At 41.9% G+C, this 15,790-nt stretch overlaps 1 protein-coding gene across 4 annotated transcripts in view; it reads left to right on the forward strand.

Moving 5' to 3' along the window:
* The window catches only part of PCDH15 (protocadherin related 15), a 3,978,145-nt gene that overhangs the window by 3,625,963 nt on the left and 336,392 nt on the right, over positions 1 to 15,790 (forward strand). The window lies entirely within an intron of this gene.

The raw sequence follows: 15,790 nt of genomic DNA on the forward strand, positions 1-15,790 counted from the left end.
AGGCAAGCTACATGAGTCCCACCAGTGAAAGGAGCCACTATGATCCCCAGACACTGGTATGGGTTGTGTGGCTGTTTCACCCCACAAGCAAACTGAGCATTAGGAAAGCAAAGGGCTGATCTAATAATGGAGAATGGTACATCACTTTATGGCAGAATGGGGGAAGACTGTTGTGTGGGACTAGATTTGCATGGGGTGCAAACCCATGCAAAGCTGGCACAGCTCTTTGCTCTTGCACTGAAGGGAGATGCAGTTTTTATGAATCGTGGTAAAATGGCTGACTCTGCCCTCGCACTTTTGCAAACCAAAACACAACACATTCATAAAGGTAAATCAGGGACTGCTTATAGATATACCTCAGTCGCCTTTTGTGGTAACCCGTTCCAAGGGAAGGTGAACCAGCAGTGACCCAAACAACAAATGATCACAGTCTAAAATAAAAGGAATGTACATCAAGGTTCTATTAAAAAAATATACATACTATAATCAAACAAACCATCAGCACATAGAAAAAATGAAAACATGTGTACAGAAACTCACCCCAAAGGAAGAACAAAGAAAATGCAAAAGACTGGAGAGAGTAGCACTCTGAGCATAGTTGCACACAAAAGCATATCTGGCTTGAAAGGAACTATCAGGACCTAGCCAGTCTCTATGGCCCAAGTGGACTCAACAAAGGATCACAGTCTAAAATAAAAGGAATGTACATCAAGGTTCTATTAAAAAAATATACATACTATAATCAAACAAACCATCAGCACATAGAAAAAATGAAAACATGTGTACAGAAACTCACCCCAAAGGAAGAACAAAGAAAATGCAAAAGACTGGAGAGAGTAGCACTCTGAGCATAGTTGCACACAAAAGCATATCTGGCTTGAAAGGAACTATCAGGACCTAGCCAGTCTCTATGGCCCAAGTTGACTCAGAGGATGGTTCAGAGTCAACAGTACCTGGATTCAGTTATTTGTGTGCTGACGCATTCAGACCCCGTGTCGATCACAGATGCGAGCTGGTCAGGCTCAGTTCAGGAAAGTATGATCGTGAAGGCCGCAGCAGCAAGAGGGCATTGAGTACGAGCAAAAACGGGTGCTCTGTGTGGTAGAAAGGCAGCTCTCGTGGATGAAGGTTGGGCAGGTTCTGGGAATGTTTTTCAGATGGCCAGGCTCGGAGGAGTCTCGCTTCACCTCAGGCTGAGGACTTTGGAGAGTGCAGGAATCTGCTACCTTAAAGGATCTGAGAGAATTTGATGAAAGGGTGGAAGGCCCCTTCTTTTAAAGACACAAGTCCTCATGTGATTTGGCTAAAGCTCACCTGCCTTAGTGGTCCATTCTCTGCTCCTGAACGGAGTGGATTCTGCCCTTCTGATGTCACATCCAAAGTGCTTTGTACCAGAGGAAGCAGAGGGGACAGGAAAGAGAGAGAGAGAGACAGTGAGAATCAAGATGGTAGAAGCCTCCTTCCATTGACCAGAGACCCCTGACCATCATAATCCCTACTCCTTTCTTTCTCACTGAGAACAAAGAACTTTATCGATGCAGCACCCTGATGTGAGTCTGTTCCTTTTGAATGGGTGTGTTCCTTTGATGCCTGGGCCCAGGCCAGTTGCAGACTGTGCCTCTGTCTCAGGCATAGGGTGTTTCATGCCCTCACAAAGAGATCAAAGAGGAGGACCAGCCCTCAAGGTTCTTGATCAGGCAATTGGTGTTCTGCACCCAGCTGACCAGAATGTATATCACCTTCAACAGCAGAGCTGACGCACAGGAGCTGACCCATTTGCAATATCATTTGGAAAGTGGTTGTCCTGATCAGATGTAATACTGTGCACTATGACTAGCCTGAGGCATAGCTTTATTTAGAGTTTACCCTGCCACCAGCAAGGGTCACTTATGATCATCATAGTTTTGTGTACATGTTATATTTTTTATATGACGCCGCAGGAACTTGACTGCCAAAAGTACAGCAGGGGCCATGGATCTGTCTACTGATGCACAGGGCATGAGTGCACTATGCCTTTGGAATGGAGTCCAAGGAAAGGGGAAATCTGGCATAATACCCCTTGTGGAAATGGAATTACCCTCCTCATTCTATTTGTTAATACACATCAAAAAAGTTGCAGATTTGCATCCTTGCCAGATGGCAATTCCACACGCACACCTCAGCCACACATGATAAAACTCACCGTTCTAAGCATCTGGCTCATTCTCCTGGTGAAAGTATTGCCTGAGGCCCTCTGCATTGGAGTGCTGAGACCCAGGTTTGTGGTGGATGTCTATGTCCAAACCCTGTAGGGAATTGACCCATTTCAGTAACTTGTGGTTCTCTTCCTGCATGGATATAAGCCATCTCACAGGTCTGGTCTGTTCAGGCAGTGATGTGAGACCAAAATATGTAGGGTTTCAGCTTGCATACCAGCCAAACTACTGCAAATAACTCCTTCTCAATGGTGGCCCAGTTGCGCTCTTGCTTTGTCAAGTACCTACTTAGGTAGTCACAAAGTTACTTTACCCCTTTAGAGTTCAGATGCACTAATACTGCACCAAATTTACAAGTGTCTGTCTGGATGATAAACTCTTGCCCAAAATCTGGGATCTTTAGAAATGGGACCTGGCACAGGCCATCCTTCAAGCTCTGGAAAGACGACTGACAGGCAAGAGTCCAGTTGATTTTTTTCAGCAGTTTCTTTCATGCGATGTTATTTAAGGGAAGGGCAAGGAACCCATTCCCCTTCATTAAAGGTCAGTAAAAACCTGTGAGGCAGATGAAGGCCATTACTTGGGTATGGGGATTTCCAAATATTTCACCTGCCTGTACTTTGGCCTAAAGAGGCTGTTTCTGATCACCTACTTGGTGACCTAGGTAAGTCATAGTACCCTGCGCTATACTAGTTTCTGCCTGGCAAGGACCCAGATGAGGGGAAAAGAAATACCCTTCAACACATCTGAAGATGTTCCTTGGTGAAAGCCCCAGTGTCACTATTATTGCAAAGATCTGGTGGAGGTCTTAGCAAAATATCTCGAAAAAGTGACCTAGCAAAGAAATGCTTGATAGTAATTCAGCTACTAAGGTCTTGTGGGATGCTTGACAAGATAACCTAAAGATAAAGCCTGATGAATGGTTCAGTGAGACTGTAACCACAAAGAAAGACCCCTTTTGGCTGTTACTGCAAAAGGTCTTACAGAGTAACAGAGAGCCTAACGAAACCCATGATGAGAAGGCCAAATGGCAAAGAGGAGTACACATGTGGCTGCAAATGGCTAGTGGAAGACCAGAAGAGAAACATAAAGAAATGGTCTGATGAGAAGGGTCACTGAGACATCTGGCAAATATTTGAAAGTAGTGTGCTCTAGCATCTTGAAGCCTCTCTTGTGCTAGATGGAATTACCAATAATGATCTCATCCAAATAACCGGGCAGACTCAAAGAATATGGAAAAAAAAACCTTTATTTTCAATATAATAAAGCTGGGCAAACTGGCAGACATTGGACCAATGCTTGCACACTCGCACACAAACTTGATTAAACAGAGGTTGTATACCCCAGTATTTGTCATCTATGACGTCATCCTACATGGCAAACTGGAAAACCTATTTGTGGGAGGGATTTGGTGGGAGAACATGTCTACTTATAGAATACATATGGGTTAATACTTCATTGGCTATCTCCTATCTGTAAGGCACGCCTCAAACTTCCTCTAAATATGTATAATACAGACTTTAGCGGTCACAAATGGCAGCAGATTGGTCTATGAAACATACAGCAGGTTGCCCCATAGACCCACTGATTGGTAGGCATTCCCTAACAACCGTGGACTTTCGGCTCGACTAGCAGCACGTAAGCAAAATGAAACCCAGGTGCTTGAGTCACATCAGATTACTCCCCACTTTCCCAATTAGTTCATCATCTCTCATCAGTCTGAGCATGAGCCAAGGTTTCCCATCTGTGGTGGACCTTGTAGCTTACTCTCTGTTCTGGGACATTCAATGGAGTGTAAGCACATCACTATCTTCATCCACAGCTAAATGAATAGCCATTATCTTCGACTTCTGCATCATGTGTGCAGAGACCACACATGTAAGGAATCAGCCCTTGAGACTATGGGACTATTGGAGACACTAGTGTTCAAGTGTGTTCCGCTCTAGTCCTCACCCAAGATGGCCAACGCTACTACATAGGTCAGCTCCTCCCCTCTTGCTGGTGCGTTGTATCTGTTTTCTTTCAGACTGCGCTGCTGTGTGTTGTGCACAGTTTCCTCCTTGAGAGCCTTCGCTTCTATTCTACTCCAGTGCCTTCCCTTGGAAGCTTTCTTCCTATTAGGAGCTTGCTCTTGGTTCTCCCTCGCCTCCTTTTCTTCCTTAGCTCTGTACTTTACTTTTATTCCACCTCACAGTTTATTACCACGACATTCCGCTATTCTTACCCACGTTTCTGTAGCTGACTCTGCGCTCTCGCCTCTCACGCTATTCAGCATCTTGTGCTGACTCTGCCCTTTTTCGTTTGCAGTTTGCCGGTGTTTTATTTTCTTACGGCATTCTGTCCTTTATCCTTCCTGGTTTCAGGCTGTTCCTCTGCAACCTTTACTTTCTACCTCTTCCTATTCCGTAGACCTGCTACTTCAAGAAGGTACTCTAAGGAGTCTCAGTCTGGTCGTGTATTCTACCTTACCTGCTATTTTCTGGACTACATCTCCCAGAATCCTGTGTATCCAGCCATATACCGTCCAGAAGCTATTATTGGAAGCTGCTCTCTCTTTGGACCGAAATACCTCCCAGCATACGAACTCTACAGGGTTTTTTCTGCCTTCCGGCTTTTTCCCTGATATTGGAGGCTGGCCCCCTAGGGATCCCCAAGGATAGATTCTTATTTCTGTCAAGGTGGCCTCCGGAGGGGCCAGACCTTCCTTACACGAACGGAAGAGTAAGGAACAGATTCCAAAGGACAAGACGAGTTGCCTTAAGGTGAAGAAGGCCTCCAAGGACACTATTTCCGAAGACCCAGATGAGGAGTTAGGGGAGGTGGAGCCGAGGCTTGACAACAAATTTGTCAATTTTGGCCTCTAATTTACTGCTATTTGATTCAATTATGCTGTGGAAGTGACTTCCATCAAGCACTCCAACTAAGTCAATGCCTAGTCTGGGATGCCCAATGGAAGCCCTTATTCAAATATTTTTATGTCAAGTTCTTTCCATCTGGATGATGAACCCTTATATAACGCCCCTCTCTTTGAATCCCCCTGACCTCACTGAGCCAAGAAGTAGGTTGTTTTGCAAATTAAAAGGTTTATTGGAAAAATGAAAAAACATATATGAATAAATTAATATTTGATAGCACACTTATGAATATTACAGTGATCAACAGTGGATAATATTACAGTAGCACAATTCTTTAATTACTTAGGAGTTGGTATAGAAAGGATACGGTAGCAGAGAATACTTTGTATGGTTTCAAGGAAAACTAATGATGAGAAAGAATGCAGCACAGAAATAACACTCGATATGGTTTCAACAAGAGATAGTATGATCACTTTTTCCCTTGTGACAACTCACTCCCCCGCTTATGCAACAGAAAGAGATGGAAAGGAGAGCACACAGTTTTCAGGGATACAATCAAATGCAGTTCCAATTCCAGTTCCCCCAGCAAGATTAGATAAACAGGGATGATTTTAAAACACAGGCCAAATACTTTTAAATGTGATTGCTATGGAGTGAAAAAAATGCTAAAAATGATTTTAACTCCCTATAGGAGATTTAGGGTAGGTGATGGCTACCTTGAATTATTTCAGGTCAACACTAGCAATGATTCACGAGTGATGAACAGAGTGAAAACGAATTTCAGCAGTGGAAAGCCAGAAGCAGCTATTTTTACAAGTGGTGAAATTGAGCTAGTTTGCAATTTGCGGCACTTTTTCCGAGTGCATCGATCACGATTATGGAAGAACTATAAGGAGTTGGAATGTCGTATTGGGTTTGTTGGAAAGCCTATGTTCTTAGCTTTAAATGACAGTTAAATCTCGCTTCTAGGACATACGGTTAAAAAGATACCGACTTTTTGTGGAGGTAGATTTTCAGAAATGAAGTCAAGATTTCAGAATGACAGATGACACTTTTGCAGCTTTGAAATCACAGAATGGACACAAGATTTCTATTGAGTTCTGGACAGGTTGAAATGGTTTGAATAAGATTACTTTAAACTAAGAGATGGGTTCTGGACAGTTCTATATACTCACTCCTAGTTTTGGAAGGGAATGGACCTCGTCACAGATCTGGTTAGGTTTGGACTGCGGTTCTCTCTCCACTGGACAGGTTTTAGGCCCTCTGGGTTCTGCGTTCAGCACTGCCTCTGGTCTGCTATCGGCACTGCACGGCGGTCTGGTCTGGGTATGGATACAGCTCTGCTTTCTTGGTCTGGATATGGTTCTGGCACCAGGTTCTAGCCAGAATCAAACAGCTCACCCGGCTGTGTAATAGTTGAGTTAGGTTGCTGGATTCTGAGGCCTGCTGAGAAGGGTTCAGCTTTTGGGTTAGGCCCCTGCTTAAGGTTCTAGAGCTGGTTTCTAGATTCTGGTCTCTGGATCTATCTGGGTTTGAAGTCGTCCGGCAAAGTGCTGTGCAAGAAATCGATTGAAGAGTGGAAAATGAAGTCCCTATCTGGGTCTCGGCAGTCTCTTGTTATGTCTTTTGAAAGTGGGTGGGAAAGCTGACTTTCTCTGCCCAACCCTCTGAGGATGCTGATAGGTTAAAGGATTTACTGTGACCTGACTGGAGAACGGAGTTATGAGTCAGAGTGAGTCAGAGTGATGCTATGTTTATGGCTTGGCTGAAAGAACACTCCCCCTTGCATTTACTTAGAAAACCATTTTTCATAACCAAACATGCTTCCCAGATACACAAGTTGTTGAAATTACATGTACACGTCACAAATTAATTAAGACAGGTCTCTGTTCAACCCTGTTCTTTCTAAGAGCTTGGGTTCAGAAATGACAATTTATTCACGATTTTCGTGGGTTTTGCAGTATTGGGTTTGCCCCAAAGCTTACACAGAGGTGCACACCCTCTCTGCGCATATGACAGTAAGTTCTTAGGTTTCTAGCATAAGCACACTAGTGACAATATTAATAATTAATGGGTTTGTTGGAAAGCTCAGGTTCTTGCCAGTTAAATCTCGCTTCTAGGACATATGGTTCAAAAGATACGGACGTTTTTGTGGAGGTAGATTTTCAGAAATGAAGTCAAGATTTCAGAATGACAGATGACACTTTTGCAGCTTTGAAATCACAGAATGGACACACGATTTCTATCGAGTTCTGGACAGGTTGAAATGGTTTGAATAAGATTACTTTTAACTAAGAGATGGGTTCTGGACAGTTCTATATACTCACTCCTAGTTTTGGAAGGGAATGGACCTCGTCACAGATCTGGTCATGTTTGGACTGCGGTTCTCTCTCCACTGGACAGGTCTCAGGCCCTCTGGGTTCTGCGTTCAGCACGGCTTCTGGTCTGCTATCGGCACTGCACCGTGGTCTGGTCTGGGTCTGGGTCTGGATACAGCTCTCCTTTCTGGGTCAGGATATGGTTCTGGCACCGGGTTCTAGCTCAAATTGTACATTTTTGTCCGCTTGGTGTAATTAGTTATCAGTATTCTTATAAATAATACATTTACTCTCAATTCAGTACACCCATTGGTTTGTCCCTGCCCCTAGAAACTTGGCTTGACTCAGAGGTCAAATGTCTTGCCTTCCCCCAAAGCAGTGTTGACAGTTCACACCCAAAATCAGCATACCCTATTCAGCCGAAAGAATCCTTTGTCCTGTTTTTCCTGCTAGCAGGGCATCAGCCCAGGGTGCCACTCTCCATCTGATTAACAGAACCATGTGATTTCCTGCCCTGTTGCTGAGAAGAGAAAGTGTTAAGACTTCCCAGGGACAGCCAGCCTTTTAAGTCTCAGCTAACTCTGGGTACAGTTTAGCTTCAGAAATACAGGTCTCCTGTCGGAATTTAGAACACCAGTGCCGGTCAGTGGCAAGCACCGGTATTACACCAATTTTTAACAGCTGCCTTACCAGTAAGCAATCCTCAAAATATACTTGGTTCAAATATGGATGCACTTCTGTGGACCTCAGATTCATGTAGATTCTTGCAGGAGAATGATGTTGACCCCCCCCAACAAGGAGGTGGGCTCTTTTTAGTGGTTTTGGTGAGCCCTAATTTTAGCAATTTTGACATAAAAAATGAATTCCCCACAGCTCTGGGTTTCTTTTAGCAATCAGTATTGCTATTCCCAAATGGTTTCAGGCTACTGTGTGTGTAGCCCAATGGTGGTTTTAGGCAGTGACCTCCTGTGCTCACTAATGTAGGCAAAAGTGGTTGGCAGCCTATTCTTTAGATTTTTACTGTGCATTTTTGGCTGGTTTTGAGCGAGCAGCATGCTTTGCAGTGGCCATTCTGATGGTCTGCTGCCAGTAATGCACAATGATGTTGCAGTGCTTAGATGTGTGGGTTGAAACATCCCACAGCTGGGTGTCATTGCTCCTCTTGGCCTCTAGAGACTTGCTCACTCCATCTTGTAGGAGCTGCATTCATTGTTAATTGTACAATACTTGGCTCTAGCAAATGTTTTCTTTTTCTTTATTCTAATAAAATAAGTCTCTTGTCCACGGCCTATCCGTCTGCCTCCTTTGTGCTTTGCAGCTATTCCTCAAATAGCATCCTTGATTCCAGGCCAACATAGACTCCTCTTCATTTTGCACACAGAGCTAATTCTGAAACATCTCCTGACTCTGCATCCCTGGTCTATTTCTGAGGTAGCTGGATCGAATCTTTACACAAGCCGTTGTCCATTGTCCTATCATGGCCATCCTTGCCACATTATATTTTCCTCTATAGCACGCTCCTGTATATGTCATCTATCTGCCGTTGTTACATTAATTGGTCAGCAAGTTACGTTATCTCTGTTTACATACATGATTACTTTATCATTTCATACATGTTTCTCTTGTCACTTCAGTTACATCATCACTCTTAAGTATGTTCATATTGTTTCAGTACGTCCTCGAATATCTTCTTCATGAGATCCTTATGCCCATGTCAGATTTCATTCAGCACTACATTATGTCCATTGGTGCATGCTGACATCCTTCCACTCTCTCGGTACGAGGGTACATTTGATATGGTTGTCTGAGTGCATATCCTCTTTGATATACTCAATGCAGTATAGGCATAGCACATGGAGTTACATATAAGGCTCTTCACATACTGGCCAATATGATGGTGGTAAAGGGGTGGAAGTTAGGGATAATGCATCCACCTGCTCCTCTACAGTAGACCTATAGATTAACCTGATGACTAGAACTAACACACTCCTTACTGAGAATCCTGAAACCAGTTTCTAATTAGATGCCCAGCAGAAACAACAGTATGAGGATCCATGAATAAACACAGTGTAAAATAAAGATCCCTTGTCTTTAGGAACAACCTAAGAGATACCTATACATTTAAGGTCTAGAGAATGACCATACAACAAGCCAATTGCAAAACCCCATTGTAAAAATGGGACATATTGCGTACATTTTCCAAATACAAAGTCCATGATTAATTGTTAGAATGTGAAAGGAATTAACTCAAACAGTCCAATGCCAAAGAATGGCTTCTGTGAAGAAACACATGCATTTTTGCCAGAAAAGCAATTTTATTACATGCTTGCGACCGGAAGGGGCAAGTCAGTTCCTTGGAGCTTAAAACAAACACGAGTCACTCCGAATTACATCAAAGTTGCAATTTATATACCCAGTTAGACAATTTACATAATCACAATATTGTTACAAAGTTATCCTGCAACACTCCATTGGTTAACTCTCATACAAAGTAATTAATCCCCCTGCTCTAAAACCCCATTGGATCACAAAGTATAACGCCTTTGACACCTGATCTTCTTCCCTCATCATTTATGATGTACTCCACATGATACATGTATCATTCATGAATAACTCAGGTTATTATTCAGAGCATGTGACAGAAACCCATTTAATCCAAATGGTTATTGTGCATGGCTTTCCATAAACACTTTTAAGGCATGGGGACGGATAGAAATAAATATGCATGCCTTTGAAGCAGGAGTAAAAATGTTTCTCTTCGCAGATGCTCCAGGCGTCCCAGACCATTTTTTCTGCATTCTTGCATGTCCTATTTGTGACTGCCATTTCAAATCATAGCATTTGGCAATCATTCTACTCATTTCCCTGCTAACCCATAAACATCAGCTCTCAATGTAACCCTCCATGTAACCAGACCTTTCTGGTCATCAAAAACAAGCCTTCTTGCTCCGAGGGAAATTACACTTTTTATCTAAGATTCCAATCTGGCCATAAAAACCTAACACAATACTTTCCATTCAGTTCTTGCCTTCAGCCCCTTGCAATGTTATCACAACTACCCATATGTGGTTCACTTTCTACCCTCTTCCCTGACCTAGGTCATACAGCGCTCCATCCAAGCAAAAAGAAAAAAAATAGTCCTGCCAATCCAGGGACTCTGCAGTCTATTAAAACTTCAAACCTGCATTCTGTGATGTCACTATGTACCCACAGTTAACCCCTTAATTGCCAAAGTCCAAAATGTGTCTACAATCTAAACCATTGTTGAATTTGCACATGTTTGTTTCCTCTTCAATGAACTTCTCGATTGCATGTATAAAGCTCCCCAGTTCCCACTACATACTTCTCGGTGCTACACATTGTACATTGCACAATACATTGTCCCCATGCCGCTGCTAATTAAGTGCCTGCCTACTATGACTCTAAAAATGCATCCAACTAAAATAGAAAGTAACACTCATTTTAATTCTTCCAACTACATTAAACACATATTTAGTTGCAACTTCACATCTAACCCAACCACACCATGGCCTAGTACAATTTACGTAGTGTGAACAGCTTTTCCGTGTTGGGACATAAAACCTCTACACCAACAGATGCAAGGTGCAACAAGACCAAGAAACTGAAGGGCCATGAAAGCTCTGAAGTAGGAGTGGAACAACAGCCAAGCCAAGGACCAATTGAAAAAAAACTATGGAGCGGCACAAATAAACTAAGCCCTAATTCCAAGTGAGTGTCTGGAAGGGCGAGAGAGACTGGAAAGAAGACTCATTCTGTGAGTAACCACTAAGGGAACATTAGCTAAACGATTTAAAGTAATCATTTTGTTTGCTACAGTACTATAGGGACAGTATTGATAGTATGGAATAGCTGAACTATTAATGACTTCTAAAGATTAGGTTTTGTTTTCTATCAGCCAACTATTTGGAATCCTGAGTTCTTTAGAAGGTTGTATACTAATTGACCTTTTCACAATTGACCTCGGGAGAATTGACCTCGGGAGACTTGACCTAATTTAGAAGGTCAATTAGGACACATATGCCAGGGGAAACCGCCCGCAACCTCCCACCCAATCATAACCCCCTGCAACACCCCACCCAATCCCCTTGTAGTATTTATAATCCAAAACCAACCCAATAGATATATAAAATAACTAAAATAATATAAAGGTCAATTGTGCAGAAGGTCAATTAGGACCCCTATAATTAGGTCAACTGTGCAAAAGGTCCATTGTAAAAGGTCAATTTGGGTAATACCCTTTAGAATACGTTGTCCTCAAGAGACAAGCACTTTTAAGAAAGGAGAAAACATGACCAGGGAAGAGGGATAAAATCACTTTGAGTCACTGTATTGAGGTTTATCCTGACCCTCACATATTTTTGCAACCTACAATTTCCATTGTATATATACCCTTAAAAACTGTTTGGTGCCTATGCCAACTTGTCTTGTGATATCTCAATACAGGTCCATATTTGCTATTAGATAATGGGTTAGTTATCTCACTGCTCAGCCTGTTAGTTCTGGTGATTGGATGATTGGATAGTCTTGCATTTTCATTGAAAAGGGATCACAAAGTACAGGTATATTCTTCTATCCATGACACATTGTCCCTTTGTATGCAGTGTTTATTTTTAAAGCAATTTATTTGGGAACATCAGAATAAATCTATCTGACCTGATGCTGCTGTAGGATGTATTGCAATATCCATGTTTTGAATTATAATGCTGTTCAATATCAGCATTCAATTCAGTGAACGGACGAGCACATGATAAAGCAACCATACGTTTGGGTGTGCAAATGCCTGACAATAAGCAGGACATGGAAATTAAGAGATTAGACCCTTCACCCCCTACCCCACCATCTATGTCAAATCCAGAGCTCAAGTTGAGGGTATACGCGGGTGGACGCAGTCCCTCCCAGCTAAAATGGGAAACATTGAATGTCTTCTTTGATTTTAATAATTAAATCTGACCTCAGGGATCGAACCACAGTCATCAGGTGTTCAGGCCGGACACTTCACCACTGCACTATATAAACTGATGAGAAATAGTAAAACAGGTATAGGTGCAGTGCTCCATTTTAGTACTGCAGGTTCCAGGGAAAAAATGTGTATTGGTTCTTGGAGTTTAAACATGAACACCTTTTAACGTTTTCAAAAACGCTATTAGAAGAAAATATCCTCTCTTGGTTTTGTGTGTGTGTTGATTTTATGAAAGGCAAATGCCATTTGTCCTGTACAATTTGGGTGGTTTTGCAAAGCCAATTTAATGAAATGTGCATATTTCACCTTGTTAATTCTGGGGACGTCACATCCCATTGCGTTTGTTGATTAGTATCCGCACTTTAATTTTTAGGAATTGACCCCTGGTCAAATCAATATTCTACATGCTCTTTGACTTCTCTTTCAAGAAGCAATGCAGCAGCCAACTTATAACTGCATGATGCCAACTCTGCCTCGGTCGAATCAACCCCTACTTTCCTGAAGTCAATTATGTGACAAATGTCAAAGTACTAGACTGCTAGCTGGACTCACTGGTGTCCCCAATGCCACTCATGTCTCCCCCAAGAATCGGAAAACTAGGAAGCAAGCCTTTTCCAACCATGCAGAGAAAACGGAACAATGTTCCTCCTAGTATCGGACTGACACCTTCTCTCCTGATATTGAGAAAAGGGATGTGGCACACCTCTTTAAAGAAAACCTCAAGGATCAATAATCTGTAGAACCTTCTGCAACCCAGGCAGCCATTTCCTCCTCACCTCTATCCCATGCCCATAACCTGCATTTCCTCTCTCTGTATCCTTCTGACTTGTCACTTAATATTGTTATTATTTTTTTCAATCTAATTTTTATTATTACAGTGCTTGGCTTGGCAATCCGAACCTTTCACTTAGTTCATAATGCAATTTCATTACACTCGTTATATCATAAATCATCATGAAACGAATATTTACATTAAAAGAAATACTTCAATATTACACATATAAAAGCATTGATTAGATAAGGCCTTCACCAATTACCCAAGTAATGAGTTTATAGCCATCAATATCATAAAAAACAGTGTCTTTACGAACCTCACTACAGCAAGAGTTGTGCTTATAAAGGGTCCGCTACACAGCATGGACCATGTCCCTTGTAGTACAGGAGGTATGCTGTTGCAAGGAAACTCCTAGTTTGTCCTCTACCCCATTAATGCTGTATATTGTTGCATTTCTATAGTGCTACAAACCCTCAGGTATCTGAGCGCTGCTTATTATTACCCACGGTGTGTGGCGCTCATTTATCAACCTCAGAAGGATGAAAGGCTGTGTTTGGCCCTGCCTTGATTCGAACCTGCTTCCGCAGGCTCTGCACGGATGTCAATGTCAAAACGAGCGCTCTACTCGCTCTGCTGCATGACTGGCTGACATTCAACTGCAACGTGGAAAAGGGTTTCTTACTGTGAAGTGATACCACAATCTCTGCAGCAGCGGTTGGTGTCGTCCCACTTCGCTCTCATACCCATGACTTCTTTTGTCAGAAGTAGGTTGAGATGAAACCTTAAGAAATAAGACCTACCAAAAGCGTCTGGGAATCTCTTTGGCTAGTTTGACAGCTGATTAAGAGCCTTCACTTCCTCCCTAAAATCATGAACATGTTATATTTAGTAGTTTCCTGACAGGTCATAGTCCAGTCTGCTGCGCATACTTTGCTTTTTGTGGCTTCCCTATTAAAAGATCATTATTCGCCACTACACTATTAGCTACCTTTGAACACTCTTCCATCCAAGTTGCCACTGCACGGTGCATTTTGGACCTTGACTCATAAAAAAAATATTGGAGCGAGTCAAAATCGGCTAGTAAACACTTCCTGTGTAAGGATAGTGTCTTCCAGTTAATAATCCTCTGCAAGGACAATAGGCCTACCTCCCAACGAATAATCGTTATTGGTGTACTTTGCGGGAGGGCCAAAACCTTTTTCCAAAAAATACCTCCAAGTAAATTCCATATTGACTTTGGAGTGGTAATCGCCACTTCACCGCCGTAACTTAGAGTTGGGACGACCTTTGATTTATAAAATTGAATCATAGGCAAAGTATAGAATCGGCCCGACCTTCAATGAATTATTAGCCCTTGTGCTATGAAATTGTTTCCACGTTCTTTTATATATAACTGTATTTCATTGGAGTACAGGGCCCTGCTGCTTCTCGGCTAGGTTTCTGACACATGAAACGTTATATAAACATTCAAAGTAAAGAGCGGTCTTGAAATATGAGATGTTTCTGGGGACAGAGCTGTCTTCATATTCGATTAGAAATGAATTATCATGACACAGCAAGATGCTGTTTTATGGAGAAGGCTAGAGTTTCAAGGTAAGAAGAGATGAAGGTATATCTACAAGTAGGTAGTAGGCTGTGTTTCTCCATACATTTGGCATTCTGTATGGACTTCACAGGCATCCATCTGCAGGAAGCATATGACTGCATGTTAAAAAAATAATAATCTTTCTAGAAATGGGAAATTATATTCCATATATAAGTTACTGATGCATTGAACATACATAACCTAACTTTGAATACATACACTACAGACAACAGCTTTGAAGAATTGGGATAGGTTACTACCAGAAGGCCCTTTTTTTAACCCTTGATATACAACTGCCCCACCATGCATTATCTTTGGAATACTACAATATAAGTCATGCCACTATGAGGAGGTTATATGTTCTCAGTCATCTTGCCTGCTCGGTCTGACTAACAAATAAAAGACACAGACATTGATATTGTTCAAATGGCTTATGCTGGACAAATGAATATTTTCCATGACTTGCAATTGCTTTAGATCTTGTCCCAGGAAGCCGCGTGACACAGAACTATGGACATCTGCAGAAGTAGACATTTTGAGAACACTAAAATCCAGGCGCGTAAGAGGTATGTCCAGAGCCCAATGGGGACCATTGCCCGACGTGTTACACTGTCACGCATACTACAGGCCAACATGAGAATATGTGTCCATGTTATGTACTGCAACAAAGCATGCTACGGTTAAAGTATGTTGCTGGGTACTACTCCGAACACAAACTGTATGCTGGAGATCAGGAAAGGTATTAGTAGAGCTGCCCGAAAAAAACTAATGGCTGCATTTGAAATGGAGGAAAATGCGCATTTTAAAATATAGAAAAAGAGAAGGGTATGAGGTAAGGTGGAAAAACCTGACAAAGTGAAAATATTGTTGCAATCATAATTTCGCATCGATACTTGCTTCATTAATAGATTTTTATTTTATTTTTATTTTAACAGAAATGCTTATGTAAGATGCCTTTAAATGCTCGCTACACAGTCTCTTTAGGAGGTTTCTTTTAATCTGCATGGTGTCATAAAATATCTTAAAATATCAAGGTTGTTATTTATATACTTTATTTATTTATATAAAGTATGGATGTTAC

Source organism: Ambystoma mexicanum, chromosome 8 (assembly GCF_040938575.1).
Source record: "Ambystoma mexicanum isolate Mex_15411 chromosome 8, UKY_AmexF1_1, whole genome shotgun sequence".
Classification (NCBI taxonomy): domain Eukaryota; kingdom Metazoa; phylum Chordata; class Amphibia; order Caudata; family Ambystomatidae; genus Ambystoma; species Ambystoma mexicanum.